This window comes from Camellia sinensis, chromosome 6 (assembly GCF_055761805.1).
Source record: "Camellia sinensis isolate YWXY chromosome 6, ASM5576180v1, whole genome shotgun sequence".
NCBI classification, from domain to species: Eukaryota; Viridiplantae; Streptophyta; class Magnoliopsida; order Ericales; family Theaceae; genus Camellia; species Camellia sinensis.
This window is the reverse complement of record NC_138966.1, coordinates 130,133,384-130,155,340: the sequence shown is the minus strand read 5'-3', so window position 1 is coordinate 130,155,340 and position 21,957 is coordinate 130,133,384.

Here is a 21,957-nt window from a genome sequence, read left to right as displayed (position 1 = left end):
TGGGAGCTTTTGTACTGTTTTTCATATAATAAATGATGAGTTTTACTTGAAAATATGGCACTTGATTACATTTTACTTGAAACCCATTGTGTGGAACGGTAAATTATGTTCTTTACTGTCATGTCTTGTTGTGATTGCAGAAAAACAATGATAGGGGTCCAAGTTCTTAACAGTTAAGATATGTTAACGATTCTGATGAGTACCATTGATGAAGTTAAAATCAAACCATCAGATTAATCATCATGAACTTAAAAATCAAATAGTAAAAGCATATAAATTTGAACAACAAATAGTGCACTCAATCTATATAAGTCAATAGCAGAAGAATCAGTTATGCTGTTTGGTTTATACGAAACACATGGGAAGGCTGTTATAAAATGAACATGAAAGTGCAATTTTGATCTGTTTTCCACCAAAGGGCTAGAAAAATAAGTTGAGCTGGTGCAGTTATACTGTTTATGTCTTCCTCCATTTCTAATTCTTTTTGCAAGGTGGGGAATTGCCTCCATGACTACCTATTGGTGAAGAAAAAATATAAATATCAAAGATAAATAAAAAAATCAATTAAAAGAATCTTGAATCCGTAATTTTTTAACAAACTTAATTTTGAATATTTAATCAGATATTACGTTATATATACATACTGTGCATGGCCTAATTAAAGAGGAAAGAAATTTCTCTCATAAAACGAGTGTTGAAAATCATCAGCAGTAGCGTGTCGAAAATATGCTGCAGAATGCAGACAATCTATATGCTGAAATCAAGGAGAACAAACCAAAGATGAAGCTCATGTATGAAAGTCATGTAGTTTTCTTATTTATCAGGTGTCAAATATGTACAGAATTGCAGTAAATTAGACATGACTGAATGTAATTCTGGTTTATAAATACAGAGTGCATCTCAACACAAAGGTCTCATCATTGCAGAGACCAGTTTTCCCAAAACTCTGTCTTTAAGAAATTCTTTACTAATCCGTATAAAATATAATCAATGCAAATCTCCTACAAGCATAAAAACAATCCACACTAAACATAACACCATGTGCATGGCTTAAACAAAATGAAATTGTAAATAAAAAGAATAAATGCTGGAGAAATAGAAACAGACAAGAGCTATGTTATCAGAAAACGCTAATACTCTAGGTAATTAAGTATTGGTACGCACATTCCAAAATATGGTACATTTCCGTTTCAAAACAGTAAATCCAGTGATCTGAAACAATTTCAAAAGTTTTTTCCAATATATTTCTTTAAATGTTATCTTAGGAGAGAAAAAAAATCAAACACATGAACTCGTTAAGTTTTGACTAGACAAAAATATCAAAAATGGGTCATAATTTTCATAAAAATGATTTGCCACATGAAAAAATAAATAAAATAAAATAATAATAAAAATAAAAATTTATTGGATATCTACAAGTATCTTAACTTCTTAAGTGTAATATATATAAGTTTATTCCTATTGTACCACATTTTAGACTATGTAGCCAAGGTTTCGAAAAGCGGCCGAACTATTATGTGATGTTGTTACGTAATGGTTGTAGCGGTTATCGCCACACGTTACGGCCGCTATAGCGGTGTGATAGAAATTCATACGTGTAATGGTCGTTTCGGTGTTACGTAACAGCTGTAGCGGTATCGTAATGGCCATAGCAGTCCGTTACACACTTTTACAATATTCTAAATAGCTTCATTTCCATAAAAATAAATTAAGAAATAAATAAAAGCAAAAAAAAAAGAACAAATATTCAAGTGACCTAAGCCCAAAGAAAAAATCTTATTATTTTTTTATTTATAATTTATTTTTTAATTTTATTTCATTACATTAGCATGTAAAATAAAAAAATATATAAACAGCGGTTATATTTATTTTTATAATCATTTTATTTAATATTTAATTGTAAATATTTTTATATTTTGTTACTATAATATGTTGTCTAAAAAATGTCTTTTACAAAAAAAATCAATAGCTCAAAAATAATTTATGTTTATGGCACAATTTTTATTTTTATAATCATTTCATTTAATACTTAATTATAAATAATTTTATTTAATTAACTGTAAAGTATTGTCTAAAAAAATGCCTCAAAAATATTTATTGTTTATGGCACAATTTTATAATAATTTCATTTAATAATTGTGAATATTTTTTATTCAGTTAGTTCAGGTATTGGTCAAAAATAATTTGTAGACATTTAAAATTAATTATTAACTATTAAAATAAAATGTAAAAAGCTCTTTTTACAGTGATTTAAAAATATGAAATATATTAAATGATACTTAAAAACTAACAAAAATTAATCAAAATCTATTTTAAACACCAATAAATGCGATTCTGAAGGGGGGAAAATGCACATTGGTAAAAAAAAATTAAAATTGTGCAAAAAATAAAAAAAAAATTACGGTTTTAGTTACCGCGACCATTACGCTACGACCTTTACATTCCGCAACCGCAACCACACCACCACAACCGTTACGTGACCGTGACCACAACTGCTTTTTGAAACCTTGAGCGTACCATGTTCCCGTTTCCATTCTATATATCAAAACGATTCACGTTCTAGGTAATATAGCACTAGTATATTTATAAGTGTAGGAATCAATGAACAGAAAGCACAATCCCAATTGAATGTGCTGGATGGAAACATCCCGATCAAAATAAATTCTCACAGCAACTTTGCTGTGCAAAAGTGCAGCAGTAGCAGCTATCATTGTGTATGATTTTGAAATTATAGATTTGACATCAAGGAGCACAACAGGTGAGGAGTGAATGGAGGAGGGAGGTTGAGAAGAAGGCTAGGAGGAGGCTGGGAAATAGTAAAAATTGGGTCTGAAACACCACATGTCCATGTGCCTATGTGTCCACCATTCCCTTATCTTTAAGACCATGTATTCATTTATCCTTCTACTATTGATTCGGCACACTACTAACGTAGAATTCCCGGAATTCCCAAAAGGCTAGATAATTACTACTGATGGGAGAGATGGGATGGGAGGGTGTAGCACTGAGATGCGAGGGAAAGCAGTAGGTGGTTGGGGAGGTGGAGAAGCTGACAGGCGAAAGAAATGGTAAAAATAGGTAGGTTGATGGTGAGAGGATGTGGGTGGATGGGTTTGGGTTTGAATTTTTAACGTAGAGCATGAAGTGAAATGTAAAAGATTAGAAGTGTAAAAATGGCCCGTAGCCCGAAGCAACCCCGTCCGTGGCCTGGGGTGGACATAGACACCCCATTTTTTACCGCCCTTAAGACTTGGGAACCACTGATTGATCATTCGATAGTGAAAGCTATGTTGTGCAAAGTTTTGATTTCTTCAGCAAAGAGAGCTTCAAATCCCAACCTTACACCCCATTTTGGACCAAAACCATTTTGACTAAAAATTTTAGACCTTAAAACCCTCTTTTTCAAAATATTTTTGAAAACGTTTCTACGATGTTCCGAGGCTCGCATTTCGTTAAATGTTACGCTTTTCGGTAAACCAAGTAAGGACAAAGTGGAAATGAATGAAAGAGAGTGTAGGCGCGCCCTTGGGCTTCATTGCTACAGTTCGAACTCAAATGTCACGGTTCTTAATCTGATCTCACAATGTGCGATGTAAGATTGATAAATCACCAAAGAGTCCAAATTTGGCAAATCGTTTTAGAAAACTGATTTTTGTAAAGAAGTGTCAAACATGGACTGCTTTTCCAGATACAGAGTCACCACCTAAATATTTTATTTTTGAGAAATTTAGGAAACCCTGACTCATGCCTAAGGCCACATGTCCGTCATCACCAAAGTTGCCTCGGCTTGGGAACTTTGGTACGATTGGGGAAGGTCATTTAATGAGTACCCCCGCTCACCCGATCAAAGATCGGCCTGTACTAAGCATGATATCTTATTTTTGAAAACACATATGCTCTTATTTCGGTTAATTAGCTAGAATTACTATGTGATGCGCACAGCATACAAGTATAGACTAGATCGCCTAATTTGGAACAAAACATTGCATATCTGTTAGTTTGGAAAATGGTTTGAAGTTTGCTACTTGTAAGTAGGCTAAAATGCGGATTTCAATAAATTTTCTCAATTCAAGTAATTCAACCTTCACCCACAAGCATTCAGGCATTTAATCACGTAAGCAAATAGCCTCATGGCAAGCATGCTTTTATGGCAACATTAACACACATGCAGTATGCTAAAGCATAAACACTCACAGTGTACTCCGAGCCAAAACAAGGAACTAGTTAGAAATTATGCATGATCCTAGTTCATGTTAAGATGGCTAATGCAACACATGCAAAAATGCAATTAAGATAGGCTCGGCTATCCTAAGAATGTCATGTGAAATGCAACTTGGTGCATGTATTCAAATTGGAATTGAAATACAATGCAGTTAGCATGATGCGCCGAGCCCGGTGCATGCAAAACAGATAAATGGATGCACGCATGCAAAGCATAAGGTATGCTAAATGAAATATGCCCTAGAACTAACCATCATAAGCGGTTAAGTAAAAGGGAGAAAGAAATGGGGATTGGAAGACATGCATCACACACACGCACGCTTATTACAACAATGCACCCTCTTAAAAGAGGGACCAGATAAGAAACTAACTAGCTAATCTAAGTTAATTAAACTAATTATTACACAACAAATTAATTAACTAATCCTAGTTAACTAATTATTACAAAACGAATTGAAATAGCTAAACACATTAACTATTAAGGTACAAACCAAAGCATAAACTAGCTATCTAAGCATGGCAGCTAAGGAAAGCAGTAAAACAGGAGGTTCTCGGAGGGAGAAGACTGGATGCATGCTCAATCGCCTCGTTCAGAAATCCAATGTGATGCCCCGATTTGCCTCTGTTTTCATTTGTTCTCAGAAACTTGCACCATGTTCCAGAAAGATGAAAATCCACCTTGGGAATCCAGTGGAAGGGTGGCTGACCACTTTTGGTCTCTCCAGACCCCTGCCGACCACTTTTTGTTGTTGAAAACCAAGAAAAGTGGTCGGCCAGCTACTTTTTCTGGCTGGCCGACCAGTTGTTGCTGCCAGACTCCAGTTTTTTGTAACAAAGAGCAAGAAAGGGCATGGCAATGTATTTGCAAGATATGTGTGCACAACCACCCTCCCTATCATGTGATGAACTCAAGGGGGTGTGGTTCTCGACCCTCGGGCCACCAATCGCTCATTTTCATGCGTGATGGCCAAAAGGCAAAGTTGCACAATTCAATATGAAAATGAATGCACAAGTAAACACATAAGGCCTAGAACTCTATCATGTATGATCAAGAGCATCGGCGACCGGGAATTAAGGCACGTTTCATCACTCTAAGTATGAAACGCCCCTCGTTTCCCGTGTTTGGACTAACACCTATTCCAAACACAATGCAAGCAAGCATGGCATACACAATGCGAATAAGCTACATGGCATACTCAATGCAATGTGACATGATTAACTTAACAAAGCTAATGACATGCGAACAATGCTAATGCATGCATGCACAATGCAATGCTACAAGGGCAACTTAGCAATGTTAGGGACATGCATACTCAATGCAAATAACAGTTAGCATGCACAACGCAAGGATGTGAACTAAGAATGCACAATGCAAAGTACAAGGCATACATAATGCGATGAACAATGTGGCATACTCAATGCAATATACATGGCATGTTCAATGGACTTAAACTAAAAGGGGTAGACCTCGGTCATGCCCAAATCAATGGCCATTGGTGATGAAATGAAGGCACATAAAGCAAGGCATGCATGCACAATGCATTGGCCATCAAAGAGGCCAAAAAGCACAACTCTCAAGAGTGCTCGATGAGTGACAAAAGTGGAAGTGTAACAACGCTAAGTGCACTGAAATGAAGCAAGAAATTATGCCAAATCATTCAAACAACATAAGTAAAGCATGCTAGGGTCCTAAGGCATGAAAGCTAGCAAAGAGCAACGCAAAGGAGGCATGCAACACATGGCACAAATGCATGAACTAAGCATGGACAGAGCTCAAGTAGGTCAAAACAAGAACCTAAACATGCTGAGACGAGGGCTCGAAGGCCTAGGCATGCAAGCATGCAAGCTAAGGCCATAACAAGGCCATAATGCACAACACTTAAAGACATTCAAAGCATGAATGAAGTGGGAACAAAAGCATGCTATAAGCTCTGAAATATCATGTTAGATGATGCCAAATCATGTACACAACACAAATGAAGCATGCAATGGTGCTCAAAGCTTGAGGCAAGCAAGAGCATTTGTACTACAAGTATACAAAACATAAAGCACGTGACTAAGGCGACCCAAAATAGTCCTAGTACATGTTAGAATGAGTGTAAAACATGCATGGAAGTAGGCCAAAATATGCTAGCATGAAGGGCATGAAGCATGGTGAATGCAAGGCAAATAAGGTGGATTACACTACACCTATTAAGACCAAGCATGGAATGACTTAAGAAAAAAAAATCATAGTTATATCATGGCATAATAACCCCAAATAAACACTGAAATGAGAGCTCCCAAGCAAAGGCATGAAGGCATACGCAATGGTTCATGTTAAGGCATAAAGGGGGAAACCCTCCAACACATTGAATGAGCGATAAATGCAAGTGCATGGCCATGAAACATGGACTAAAATCACATAACAAGTGATGTCAAATCATTCAAATAAGCCAAGTAGAGCATGCTAGTGAGCTTGGTGTACAAAGCTAACATGCTAGATTGAACTATAGCTATACAAAGCAAGTCATGCATGACCAAGACAACCAAAATCAGAGCTAAAGCATGTTAAAACATGGACAAAAACTTCATGAAGTTAAGCCAAAAGCATGCTAGAATGACATGTCATAACATGATGCATGTTAGGCTATTTTATGGAACTACACTACAAGTGTATGGAGCATGCAAAGGCTAACCAAACCAAACCTAAACAGAGGTATGACATGGTAAAATAAGCCCCAAAACATGCTGAAATGCACACAACATAGGCTAGAAATATATGCTATTTCATGAAGCATACAAAGCTAGTGTGTGTGATTTACACTACAAGTGTATTAACCATGCAAGAGCCAATCAAACCAACCCAAAATAGATCTAAGGCATGTTAAAATAACACCAAAAACCTAGTGAGATGGCCCCAAAACAAGCTAGAAACACATGCTCAAACATGAGGCATACAAGACTAGATTGTGTGATTTACACTACAAGTGTATTAACCATGCATGGAGTGACCAAGACAAGTAAAAACAGTGGTATGCCTCAGAAAAATAACCACCAAAACAAGCTAAGACATGGTCAACATACACTTAACAAAGGTGCTCAAACATGAGGCATATTAAGGCATGTATGGAACATACAAGGAGAGGGGATGGCCCTCTCCTTCTTAGGACCTTAAAACACCATCCCCACCACTGAAATCAGAGGTGAGAAGACCAATACAAGGTGGTCCCGAATCTCACAAAAAAAGCTCAAGACCAAGGCCAAACAAGGCCTAAGAGGGGGTAAACAACCCCAAACACAAAGTCATCTTAAACAAACTTTTTAAGCATGCAAAAATAGAACTTTTACCAGTTATGAGCTAAGCTTAAAACAGCATGCAAGATAGGCTAAAAGCTTAAGCAATAAAGGGGGATTTAAAGGTCAAAAGCTCACCCTTGAAGACCCTCTTTATAACTGCAACTCCAGCAGGTTTTTCAAGCTCAAGGCAACCCAAGAACACCAAAAACAACCCCTTGGCACCTCAGTAGCAAAAGGAAGGTGTTTGAGTGTGTGTTTGTGTGTCAAACTAAGACAAATCTACACTTTTGATGCACAAAAATGGAGAAACAAGGCAATATAGAGACGATGCTATATCTATCCTTCTAATGGCAATTTTCTAAACCTGGAGGAGGGAGGAGGAGCCTCCCTCTTATAGAAAAGGAAAGCCAAAGCTTCTTGGAGAAGCTAGGGTTGAATGCCATCCCTCCATACACTATGGAGGATGGCTCAAATGCTCTCCTGCTGTGCCAGCTGTCCCAAAATATCTCCAAAAATGTGTCAAAAAGCAGCTGCTAGTAAAAGTGGTCGGTCGACCACTTTAGGTGGTCAACCAGAGCAAAAACTGGTCGGCCATAGGTGGGAGAGGTCAACACACTAAATGCAAGGTGGTGGTGTGGTGGTCGACCAGAAAAGATGGTCCATAGACCAAGAAAGCCAGTTATCTGACAAGAAAACTAGCTGGAAAAAGGAAAAGTGGTCAGCCAGGAGAAATACTGGTCTCCCACCCTTGTACCACCTTCCAAACAAGGAAATCAAGGTTTGTACCAAAAACAAACCAAAGGGGATGCAAGACGAGAAATTGGGACGCAAAACACGCGGCCAAAAGCCCCGAAAACTAGCTGACGAGCATCAAAAGTGGTATGCAACCACAAAAGTGGTGTCCCGAACCACAGTGTTCCTCCAGGTAGAGGCAACAAGGTGTGGTTCAAAAATCACGCCAAACGAAGAATGTTAAGTGGTCCCGAGACAAGGCGCGCGGCCAAAGGCTCCAAAAATCGGAAACTAGTCTCCAAACGGGAAAAGTGGCCTACGACCACGAAAAGTAGTCTACGACCACAGAGAGATGGTCTACATGACCACTCCCTCCTTTCAGGAAGGGAAAACAAGACTTGGTCCGCAAACCGAGCCAAAGCACAAAGAGTTCTGAGGCCCAAAGGCAAGGCTCTCAGCCAAAACTCCGAAACCTCAGAACGAGCACAATATGCACTATCACCGAGCGCTCAATCGATGACGTCTGAGTATTATGGTCGGTCAAAAATGGGGTGTCTACAGTGTTGCCCCTCTTTGATAGAACTCGGAAGTCACAAGTGACGGGAGTAAGTGTCAAAGCCCAGAGATGACCCATTTTTGACAAGGCCGAAAACTTAGACAAACAGGCAAGATAATAAAGAGATGCACCGACAGGCAGGGGCAAAATGCAGATGATATGCAAGAAGCCGAACATAACTTATGATCATGCAAAGAAAGCTGTAACAAAGCAATTACAAAAATAAATGCAACAGTTTAAGCAAGCGAATACGAACCAAACTACATTACATGCAGAAAGGATGTAAGAGAATTATACATTTCTCACTACGTCTCATGCGGAGAATAACACCGTCGGGTTCATCTGGTCGTGCCAACTTCAAATGAACCCTACATACAATACTGGGCCTGCAAAAGAGAGAAACTCAACAGGTACAATATTGTTAGAAACATGCATAGCAATGCAAATGAAAAGCACATAATAACGCAAGTCGAGGGATGCATGACAATGCAACCTAAGTGTGACGCATAACAATGCGGTATGGATGCAAAACAATGCAACCGAAACGAGCATGCCAACACAAGTAGTGAGTGTATAACAAAGCCACAAGTGGTGTACATAATAATGCAGGTGAAACATGCATGACAACGCATGCAAAAAGTGCAAGATAATGCGAAAGAAGTGCGCAACTTCAGATGTATGTTTGAAAGGAAATGCCGAAAGAGAAAAGCGTAATTCAAACGTAACCCCCGATTTACCTCTCGGAGGGGTCACAACATACTCAAAAAGGATACACCTTGCTCTTGACGAGTAAACGATGAGCTACGCATCGAAGACTTGAATTGAAGTTCCCACGGGGACATGTTTGAGCCGAAAAGTGTACTTTTCTGGTAATTTCTCGAGAGTTGAGGACTCCAATCATTATCAAAACACATAGGGAGAGCAAAGGGACCTTGGAAACCACCCAGGAGGGATGGCCGACCACCTAGGAAGTTGGCCGACCAGTTGTTGATCACCAAAGTGGTCGGCCGACCAGAAAAACTGGCTGGCCGACCAATTTACAGAAATTCGGGGCAGTTTGGTCTTTTAACTTCGGTTCTTTAAGTACACAACTCCAAATCAGTTTGTATCACACCTCCAAGGCCGAAATACATTCTTCTTGCTCCCTAGACCCTTTTATCTCTCAGATCTGCACTTTATACGCGTTTTCCAACGCCCCACGCGAAGTTGTTTCGCAAAAACTTTTAATTTTCTTCGATTTGCACCGATTAGAATTTGTTTTCAGAGCCTCTTTCTCCATTTTCACCACTTGAGGTATGTTTGTCTCAAAGTTTAGCACCTTTTCTCGGGCGTTGACTTTTGTTGACTTTTTCTCTTCCCGAGAGTTGACTTTTGTTGACTTTTTGCGATTTTGGCTCATTTCACTCGTTTTTGCATCTTTTGCAGATTTCTTCAAATGGACGACGATATTCCGTATGGCGGAGGCTTTCCATATGCAGAGGACGAGCCCGACATCATACCGTTGCATCCGAGGATACGGCCATTCGACCCTGAGGGGTACGACCCAAAAGAGCATATCCTTCCTCTTACCACCTTCTATCACTTCACGGACTTTGCGCGGCGGGCACCTGAAGACCTGCTGCTGCGGGAGCCGGAGTCCCATCTATCTCATCACGCGCATGAGGTACGCACTACATTTGCACATTTTCTGCGATGTATTTTCGCTATGTATCCTGTCTGCTTGTCATGAACATATTCACGTAGACAGCACTTCACTCATTCTAAACACACAATTCGTAGATAGCATTCTGCTGACTTGGCACACAGTTCACTACACAACGCTTGGTTAATTTGCGCACAGCTCATTTGGGCACACAGCATATTTGGGCACACAGCTCATAACACTGCTCAATCTGAACACACAGTCCATAACACAGCATTTTGTTTTGTTGGCACACAGCTCATAACACTGCTCAATCTGAACACACAGTCCATAACACAGCATTCTGTTTGATCGGCACACAGCTCATAACACTGCTCAATCTGAACACACAGTCCATAACACAGCATTCTGTTTGATCGGCACACAGCTCATAACACAGTACACTTTTGCATTTTTAACACACAGCTCAAACTTTTGAATTTCTGAACACGCAGCTCATACTTTTGTTGTGAACACGCAGCTCACATGTTTGAAATTTCAACACGCAGCTCAAACTTTTGGTGAACACGCAGCTTACATCTTTTGAAATTTTGAACACGCAGCTCAAATATTTTGGTGAACATGCAGCTCACATCTTTTGAAAATTTTGAACACGCAGCTCACATCTTTCAAGTTTTGAACACGCAGCTCAAACTTTTGAATTTCTGAACACGCAGCTCATACTTTTGTTGTGAACACGCAGCTCACATTTTTCAAGTTTTGAACACGCAGCTCAAACTTTTTTGTGGTGAACACGCAGCTCACATTTTTCAAGTTATGAACACGCAGCTCAAACTTTTGGTGGTGAACACGCAGCTCACATTTTTTGAAATTTTGAACACGCAGCCTAAATATTTTTGGTGAACATGCAGCCCACATCTTTTGAAATTTTGAACACGCAGCTCAAATATTTTGGTGAACACACAACCCACATCTTTTGAAATTTTGAACACACAGCTCAAATATTTGGTGAACACACGCAGCTCACATCTTTTGAAATTTTGAACACGCAGCTCAAATTTTGGTGAACACGCAGCCGACATCTTTTGAAATTTTGAACACGCAGCTCAAATATTTTGGTGAACACGTAGCCCACATCTTTTGAAATTTTGAACACGCAACTCAAATTTTGGTGAACACGCAGCCCACATCTTTTGAAATTTTGAACACGCAGCTCAAATATTTTGGTGAACGCAGCCCACATTTTTTGAAATTTTGAACACGCAGCTCAAATATTTTGTTGTGAACACGCAGCTCATGTTTTTTGAAATTTTGAACACGCAACTCAACTATTTTGGTGAACACGCAGCCCACATTTTTTGAAATTTTGAAATTTTGAACACGCAGCTCAAGAATTTTGTTGTGAACACGCAGCTCACATTTTTTGAAATTTTGAACACGCAGCTCAAGAATTTTGTTGTGAACACGCAGCTCACGTTTTTTTAAATTTTGAACACGCTGCTCAAATATTTTCATTTGCACGCAGCCCATACATTTCAATCTGAAACCGCAACTCAATACATTCTCTTCTGGACACACAGCTCACACACTTGAATCTGAAACCACAGCTCATACATTTTATTCTGAAACTAAATAAATCTGTTCATTCTGAATACAGGTATCTTCCCGTTTCACATGGGGTTATGGGTACATCCTCGCGAGGGAGTGGTACATGGAGCTCCCAGACGCTGTTCAACATATAGTGGATGAGGTAGGGTTTGGCCTATTCTGTGCAGGATTGTCACGTCATCCAGCGAATAGGGCCTTCCTAGGCGCACTTGTAGAGAGATGGTGGGACACCACCAACTCTTTCCATTTTTCAGCTACTAGGGACATGACGATGACCCCATATGACTTCTCCATGTTGATAGGCCTTGACGTGGCAGGCCGGCCGATCCCATATGACGCAGATATGGGCGAGTGGGAGGCCGCATGGATTTATCTTCTCGGAGACCATCCGCCGATCGACAGATCATCAGCTAGGGTCAGGTATACCTGGTTCTCCGAGCAGTACAGGGGGACTTCGCCCCAGACCATTGAGACCGTACAGCATTATGCCCGGGGATTCTTGATGTTCCTCCTCGGGACCACACTGTTCTCCGACAGGGGGAACACAGTTGGGCTTTATCTGCTCAGTACTCTGGTAGACCTATCACGGGCCAGTCAGTATGATTGGGGTGGCGCGGGCCTTGCTACTATTTACTGCTACATGAGCGTGACCTCCCGTGAGCGGAGGACCATAGTTGGAGGCTACTGGCAAGCCTAGGAGGTACATTCTGCCCTCTTAATTTACAGTTCTACTTTTCATTATCTGTACACCGCACACAGCACACATCACATTCTGTATTCTACATTCTGCACTCAGCATTCTGTATTTCCTATATTTTCTGTATATTGTACACTACACCCAGCATTCTGCGCTCAGCATTCTACACTCAGCGTTCTGTATATTGTACACTGCACACAGCATTCTGTTATTCTGACATTCTGCACTCAGCTCTCTGTATTCTCTGTACATTCTGTATACTGTACACTGCACACAGCATTCTGTATTCTGATAGTCATTGTCTCGCCTTTCACAGCTGTGGGTTTATGCGTACTTCCCGATGCTGGCCCCTGAGCTAGAGGTCGAGGTACCCCTTATGATCCCTTACTCGCGCAGATTTGAGTGACGGTGTCGGCCCAAGCCCCGGGAGACTTTGCCCTCTCTCCGGCAGTTCTTCGATACTGTACGGGCGACGGAGGTAATCTAAAACTCTAAGTTCTTCATACTTTCCGCTTTGATTTATCTTGCATAATTACAACATCTAATCAATTTATGCACTTGCTACCCACAGGTGTCCTGGCAGCCTTGGATAGCCATGCTAGGGAATCCTCGATTTCTGTTCGCTGGGGCATGGGGCACTTCGTGATACAGGGTCCTGCTTGAGGGACCGGTCGGCAAAGCCTGGTTCTTCGGAGAGCGCTTCATGTGCCAAACGATGGGCAACTCCGATCAGGACGTTCCCTCACCGCCTCCACCAGAGATGCGGTCCGCAGGGGATCTTACGCCTCGGAAGACGGAGGACCTCATACTGGGTATTGATGCAGTCCTTTTTCTGGACAGATGTCCGTATCCCCAGGAGGAGAGCTGCTGACGCACCTTCCTCGAGTCGCGCCCGAGCTAGAGGCATTCCTTCGACTAGCGGAGCCGGCACATCGAGGGGTGGGGCTAGATGGATGCCCTCTACTTGCCAGTATGCCGGATGGCCAGATCTTCCGACCGGCTGACAGGTTGGGAGTATGGGACACCATACCAGATCCCGCTAGAGCCTCCGCGGCCGAATCACCGATACATCAGTGACCCTAACTCACCACCGATATGTTTTACAGTCTTCATTTATCATTCAGATATTTAGACATTCATTCATTCACTGATGACTTGAACTTATATGTGCAGCCTCCTAGGGAGTATACTGAGGGGTCACTCGGAGTGGTGGCTTCACTCGAGGGTATGGTTCTGAGGAGGGAGACGATGCTTTGTGCCTCCGACGTTCAGGTACTTTTTAATTTCCTCGCATTTATCATGCTTCTGATGACATATGGAAACTGAACATTTCACTGTATTGATTCATTACATGTATAGAGCACATCTAACACATCGCATTCACACACTACATCTGCATGCATCCACTCTATGTAATTCTCGCATCTGCATCTGATATACATACTGGCTGACGCATTCAAACTGTCCTTTTCAGGTCCCGCCTTTGCGGACTGGGCCATCCAGGCCTTCTCGAGCAGCTAGGAGAAGAGTCTCAGCACGTGGCCGAGGGGGACGCAAAGCACCTGTCAGTCAGGATGACGAGGAGTCAAGCGAGGAGGAGAAGTTGGCACATCCTCAGTCTGAGACATCTCCTGTGATACCCCTGTTCCGTAATATACTAAATTGGTCCTTAATTTGAATAGGATTATGTGTTTAGCATGATTTTATGTGCCATTATGTGAATATATGTGATTTTGCAATTCTATCTGTTCACCGTAGGAATATCTGTTTGAATAATCTGCTTTGGAAATTAAATTGAGGGCCTTATCGGCTACAAAACCCGAAATTGATTACGCCTTTGTGATTAGCGTAATTTTTTAGAGCCTACGGTAAAATTGATTTGAAAAATTGATTCGGGCCAGATTAAGTCGATTTAATTGATGAATTAGTGCCCAAATATTTTATATTGAAATATTATGTTAGTGGGCCTTGTTGTATGATAGCATTACACTCCCCTCTAGCCCTTATGAACTCATAATCTGAGTTAGACTATTGAGAGGAAGAGAGAGCCGGCTGTAGAGAGGAGGAGAGAAGAGAATTGAGCAAACTTAGCTCAAAGCTTGGGAGCCTTGAAGATTATTCAAGTTTTGACCGTAGATTGGGAGAATCAAGCCTCTAGGTAAGTGAATTCATGGATATTAAGTTGTGATTTTGTGAATTCAAGTTGAAATAATGGTCAAGAACATGATTTAGTTTGATTATGAGGAAATTGAAGTGATTTGGTTGAATTGAAGGCCATTATGTGCATGCATGTAAGAAAGTACCTTGAATTTGCATGTTTTGTATAATCCATGTATAATTTTAATTGAAGCTCATGTTATAATCATCATTTGTGCCATCTAAGTTGAGGATGTGGCTAATTCATCACATGCATGTACAATTTGAGAAGACATGAGCTTGAATGCATGAGTTTGTTATGCTGATGTTGAGTTTGACATGTTGTGAGACATGCCTGTAGATAAATCAAGAAATTGAGCTCCATAATGTTATAATCTTGCATTGGTACCATGTTAGTATGATTATATTTGAGATTTGAGCCATTGCATGCAAGTATTGAGGCTGAGATTTCGAATTGGAGCTCAAGAACTCAATCTGGAATTTTCCGATTTTGATGTCCGCTCGAGCGAGGGAACTACCGCTCGAGCGGGAAATACGTGCTCCCAGTATATTTTCTGCAGCCCTTGATGTCCGCTCGAGCGGGGAAGTCCACGCTCGAGCAGGGAGCTACGTGGGATGGACTTCCACTCAAGCGTCCTAGGTAACGCTCGAGAGTAAAAATGAGACATCCAGAACTTTTTGCAGGCATGGCTTCCGCTCGAGCGGGTAAGTTCGCGCTCGAGCGGGGAGCCATGTAAAGAGGCCTTCCGCTCGAGCGCCAGATTTAACGCTCGAGCATAAATTTCCTATATCCAGTACTTTTGCAGGCCCCAGGGGTCCGCTCGAGCAGGGACCCTGTTTTCTGAGATTCTGTTTTTGCATTCTGAGTTCTGTTTTCCGTTCTCTTTCACTTGTAAGCACTCTTAGGCATATGTTAAGCATTGTTAATGAATTAATGAGATATGAATAAAGCCTAATGAGGAACATGTGAAGCAAAGAACGGATTGAACTGTTAGTGACCCTGCTGTGTTCATGAAATGTGTAGGGTCAAGCTCCAGGGCAAATCCACAAGCCGATCATTGTGAGTAATATCAATATTTGAAAGCTTGTGAATGTCCAATTGTTATTCCCTTATAAGCCTTATGAATTTGCTAATTGGGATCGTGGACAAAAGTCTGATACGAACAAATGAATGGGCCGAAGGCCGTTTTGATATAAATGAATGAGCCGAAGGCCGTTTTGACACAAATGAATGGGCCGAAGGCCGTTTTGATATAAATGAATGGGCCGAAGGCCATTTTGACAAGAATGAATGGGCCGAAGGCCGTTTTGACAAGAATGAATGGGCCGAAGGCCATTTTGACACAAATGAATGGACCGAAGGCCGTTTTGATATAAATGAATGGGCCGAAGGCCGTTTTGATATAAATGAATGGGCCGAAGGCCGTTTTGACACAAATGAATGGGCCGAAGGCTGTTTTGATATAAATGAATGGGCCGAATGCCGTTTTGACACAAATGAATGGGCCGAAGGCCGTTTTGACAAGAATGAATGGGCCGAAGGCCGTTTTGATATAAATGAATGGGCCGAAGGCCGTTTTGACACAAATGAATGGGTCGAAGGCCGTTTTGACACAAATGAATGGGCCGAAGGCCGTTTTGACAAGAATGAATGGGCCGAAGGCCGTTTTGACAAGAATGAATGAGCCGAAGGCCGTTTTGACATAAATGAATGGGCCGAAGGCCGTTTTGACGTAAATGGAAATCAGAATGGGCCAAAGGCCAATATGTTTAGAACTACAGTCACTTGATCTAAACTTCGTATCAATGTACATATGTTAAGTAGGAATATGAATTGGGCCCAAGGCCGTTTGGAGTATGTTGTTCTACATATTGTTTATATGACTTCTGTATTTGATATTATTCACTGGGCTATCACTCACGCTCATTCATGTGTTTGTAGGTGAGCCAAGGGAACTCCAAACCCAACCCCAGTGAAGTCTGCTAGGAAAAATACGAGTTTTGAGGAAGTCAGCCTTGCGTCTCACTCTTGAGACCTATCCTTGCCTTTTTGTTATGTAATTATATTTTGTCTTGCCAGCAAGGACTTTATGTATATTTGTAAATGGTCTGTCATGGGTTGACTTAATTAGATGATCCTGTCTGTAAAGAATTTTATGGTACTGTACTTTTGACGTGGGTTATTAACTTATATGAGTTTGGTTTGTTTTGAAGTGCATATAAGCACGGCTCTATGGACAAAGTTTTTGATTATTGCTTCCGTTTGGCCCCTCTACTCTGTTGACTTATGTCTATTTTGGTTTGAGGCTGTAGGTAATCTCAGGATTACTGGCCGGTTACGTCCTTAACCCATGGGGGGCGGGTTCGGGTCGTGACAGAGTGGTATCAGAGCACGAGTTAATAACTCACACACTTGTCCAAAAAGAGCAATAAGCGTCTAGATAAGATCTAGGATGCATTCATGTGATAAATATGAATTTGGAGGCATTGATTATATGCTTAAATGTTTTGATATGAACAATTATAAGTTATGAGTTGTGAATTACTTGCATTATAAATTACTTGAACATGTATGCTCCTTGTTACATGCATCTTTGTGTACCTTTTGTATAAAATATAATGCAAGTTTAATCAGATGGTGAGAACCAGAGGAGATGAAATAGAAGAATCCTTAACTACCAAAATGGACAGGAAGGAAAGACTAATACAGGAAATGGCAGAAGCTTTGAGACAGCAACAGGAGTGGCAACAACAGTGGCAGCAACCACACCCGCCACCTCCACCTCCGGCACCACCCGTGCCAGATCATCAGAATGATGACCGGATTATAGCTCTCACTAAGAAATTCAAGAAAATGAAACCACCACAGTTTCACGGGGGATTAGATCCGTTGAAAGCCGAAGCATGGGTCCTCGACATTGAGGAATTATTTGAAGTGTTCCCCTGTTCAGAGACTTAGAAAGTGCTTCTAGCCACTTTTATGCTAGAAGACGAGGCAAGAAGATGGTGGATGTTGATGCGAGAAAATCATAGGGATGTTAATTGGGTAAAGTTTCTAGAAATATTCTATGACAAGTACTTCCCGCAATGTGTCCGGGATAGGAAAGTGGCAGAATTCATGGAACTCAAGCAAGACAGCATGACTGTAGCAGAGTATGAGGCCAAATTCACTGAATTGGCTAGGTTTGCACCACACGTAATTGACACGGACTATAAGAAAGCAAGACATTTTGAAGGTGGGCTCCGCAATGACATCCTAGAGAGGGTGAATGTCCTGAAATTGGAAACCTACATTGGGGTGCATGATAGAGCCATCATATCAGAGGCTAACATAGCCAGACAAGCTAAGCCAGTGACAGAATGGAAAGGCAACAAAAGACAAGGTTTCTTTTCGAAGAAGAAATTTCTGAAAAAGCAAAACACGGGCTCCTCAAATACTTCGAGTTCTTCCCGAGACGCAGCTCCCATGTGCAATATTTGTAGCAAAAGGCACCGTGGAGTTTGTTACCGTGCATCAGGAGCCTATTTCAAATGTGGGAAGCAAGGGCACATAGCCCGAGAATGTAATCAGAACAGTGGGAAACTAGCAGCTAGTTCCACTGCATCGATCCCGAAGCCGGGGAACACTTTGAAATCTGCTACTGCTGGGGATACAGTGAGACAGGGGAGAGTCTTTGCACTTATTCCGAGCGATACACGGAATGCTAATGCCGTTGTCTCAGGTACTATTTCAATATGTAATCAGGATGCCTCTGTATTTATTGATTCTGGATCAACGCACTCACTTGTAACATATACATTTGCATCCAGACTGAATAGACCCCTAGAGTTATTTCCATATTTGTTATGTGTGTCCGCTCCATCGGGGGAGTTTGTGTTATGTGATTATATATATCGGTTTTGTGACATGCATATCGAGGATGCTACCCTATATGTAGATTTGTTGTCCTTGAACTTTAGACATTTTGATGTAATTTTGGGCATGGATTGGCTGACCAAGTACTATGCCACCATAGACTGTGTGACAAAAAGGGTTGTCTTTAACCTACCAGAACAGAAAGAGATTGTGTTTGTGGGTAACGGGGTAGTGCCTCCACCTTATTTGATATCCGCAATGAAAGCATGTAAACTGATTAGTAAAGGGTGCCAGGGTTATTTGTGCTACGTGTTGTCTGAACAATCTGAGAATGTTGAATTGAATAATATTCCTATTGTTAGAGAATTTCCGGATGTGTTTCCGAATGAATTACCAGGGGGATTGGTAGACAGGGAGATCGAGTTTACCATTGAAACTGTGCCAGGCACCCAGCCTATTTCTAAAACTCCCTATAGAATGGCTACTGCCGAAATGAAAGAATTAAAGGAACAGTTGCAAGACCTTCTTGATAAAGGGTTTATCCGACCTAGCACTTCGCCTTGGGGTGCACCAGTGTTATTTGTAAAGAAGAAGGATGGTACTTTGCGCCTGTGCATTGATTACCGGGAATTGAACAAGGTAACAATAAAGAACAAATATCCCTTACCCCGTATTGATGACTTATTTGACCAGTTACAGGGATCACAGGTGTTTTCTAAGATTGATTTGAGATCCGGGTATCATCAACTGAAAGTTAAGGCAGAGGATGTTGAGAAAACCGCATTCAAAACGAGGTATGGTCATTTTGAGTTTCTTGTTATGCCGTTTGGAGTGACTAATGCTCCGGCAGCATTTATGGACGTAATGAATAGAATTTTTAAAACCTACCTTGATGTGTTTGTTGTAGTCTTCATTGATGATATTTTGATATACTCTAAAGATAGACTTGAACATGAACATCATTTGAGGACTGTTTTACAAATACTTCGGGAAAGGAAACTATTTGCTAAATTAAAGAAATGTGAGTTTTGGTTGGATGAGGTTGTTTTCTTAGGGCACATGATCAACAAGGAAGGAATTTCAGTGGACCCGCAGAAGATAGAGGCAATTGTGAATTGGCCTACACCGACCAATGTGACAGAAGTTCGTAGCTTCATGGGCTTGGCGGGGTACTACAGGAGGTTTGTGAAGGACTTTTCGAAATTAGCAGTGCCTCTTACCCAACTGACACGCAAGGGGCAACCTTTTGAGTGGAACGAAGAAAGGGAATCAGCCTTTCATGAAATGAAGACAAGATTGACTACTGCACCAATTTTAACACTACCTTCAAGTACGAAAAATTTCGTAATCTTTAGTGATGCATCTTATAAGGGTTTGGGTTGTGTGTTAATGCAGAACGGAAAGGTTATTGCTTACGCCTCCCGACAGTTGAGGCCACACAAGAAGAACTACCCAACATATGACCTTGAATTGGCCGCAGTCGTTTTTGCTTTGAAAATCTGGCGGCACTATTTGTATGGGGCAAAGTGTGAAGTCTACACGAATCATAAGAGCCTGAAATACTTCTTCACGTAGAAAGAGTTGAATATGCGTCAGAGAAGGTGGCTAGAACTAATAAAAGATTACGACCTAGAAATTCAGTACCACCCCGGGAAAGCTAATACAGTTGCTGATGCCTTGAACAGAAAATCAATGGGGAGTATGGCCTGTTTGCTTACTGAACAGAGAGAGATCTTGCAAGATTTTGAGAAGTTTGAAATTGAAGTGGTAATATGTGAACAAGGCGGATTGATAGCCGCTATTACAGCCGAGCCGGTGATCATTGATGAAATTAAATGGAAACAGAAAGAGGATGAGTACCTCAAGAAAGTGATTGACGAATTCGAGGCAAGCCCGAAAGCAGAATTCAGTATTGAGAATGAAATATTGAAATTTCAAAATCGGATATGTGTCCCAGATATCCCAGAACTAAAGAAGAGGGTTTTAGATGAGGCCCACAGGTCCATATTTGCTATACATCCGGGTAACAATAAAATGTATCAGGATTTGAAACAAACCTATTGGTTGCCCAAAATAAAGAAAGAGGAGGAAATGCGACCACGCTACCCACATTTGTTTCCCGACGAAGGTAAATTAAGTTTGGAGGACCAAACTTCCTAAAGAGGGGAAGACTGTGATACCCTTATTCCGTAATATGCTAAATTGGTCCTTAATTTGAATATGATTATGTGTTTAGCATGATTTTATGTGCCATTATGTGAATATATGTGATTTTGCAATTCTATCTGTTCACCGTAGGAATATCTGTTTGAATAATTCGCTTTGGAAATTAAATTGAGGGCCTTATCGGCTACAAAATCCGAAATTGATTACGCCTTTGTGATTAGCGTAATTTTTTAGAGCCTACGGTAAAATTGAATTGAAAAATTGATTCGGGCCAGATTAAGTCGATTTAATTGATGAATTAGTGCCCAAATATTTTATATTGAAATATTATGTTAGTGGGCCTTGTTGTATGATAGCATTACACTCCCCTCTAGCCCTTATGAACTCAAAATCTGAGTTAGACTATTGAGAGGAAGAGAGAGCCGGCTGTAGAGAGGAGGAGAGAAGAGAATTGAGCAAACTTAGCTCAAAGCTTGGGAGCCTTAAAGATTATTCAAGTTTTGACCGTAGATTGGGAGAATCAAGCCTCTAGGTAAGTGAATTCATGGATATTAAGTTGTGATTTTGTGAATTCAAGTTGAAATAATGGTCAAGAACATGATTTAGTTTGATTATGAGGAAATTGAAGTGATTTGGTTGAATTGAAGGCCATTATGTGCATGCATGTAAGAAAGTACCTTGAATTTGCATGTTTTGTATAATCCATGTATAATTTTAATTGAAGCTCATGTTATAATCATCATTTGTGCCATCTAAGTTGAGGATGTGGCTAATTCATCACATGCATGTACAATTTGAGAAGACATGAGCTTGAATGCATGAGTTTGTTATGTTGATGTTGAGTTTGACATGTTGTGAGACATGCATGTAGATAAATCAAGAAATTGAGCTCCATAATGTTATAATCTTGCATTGGTACCATGTTAGTATGATTATATTTGAGATTTGAGCCATTGCATGCAAGTATTGAGGCTGAGATTTCGAATTGAAGCTCAAGAACTCAATCTGGAATTTCCAGATTTTGATGTCCACTCGAGCGAGGG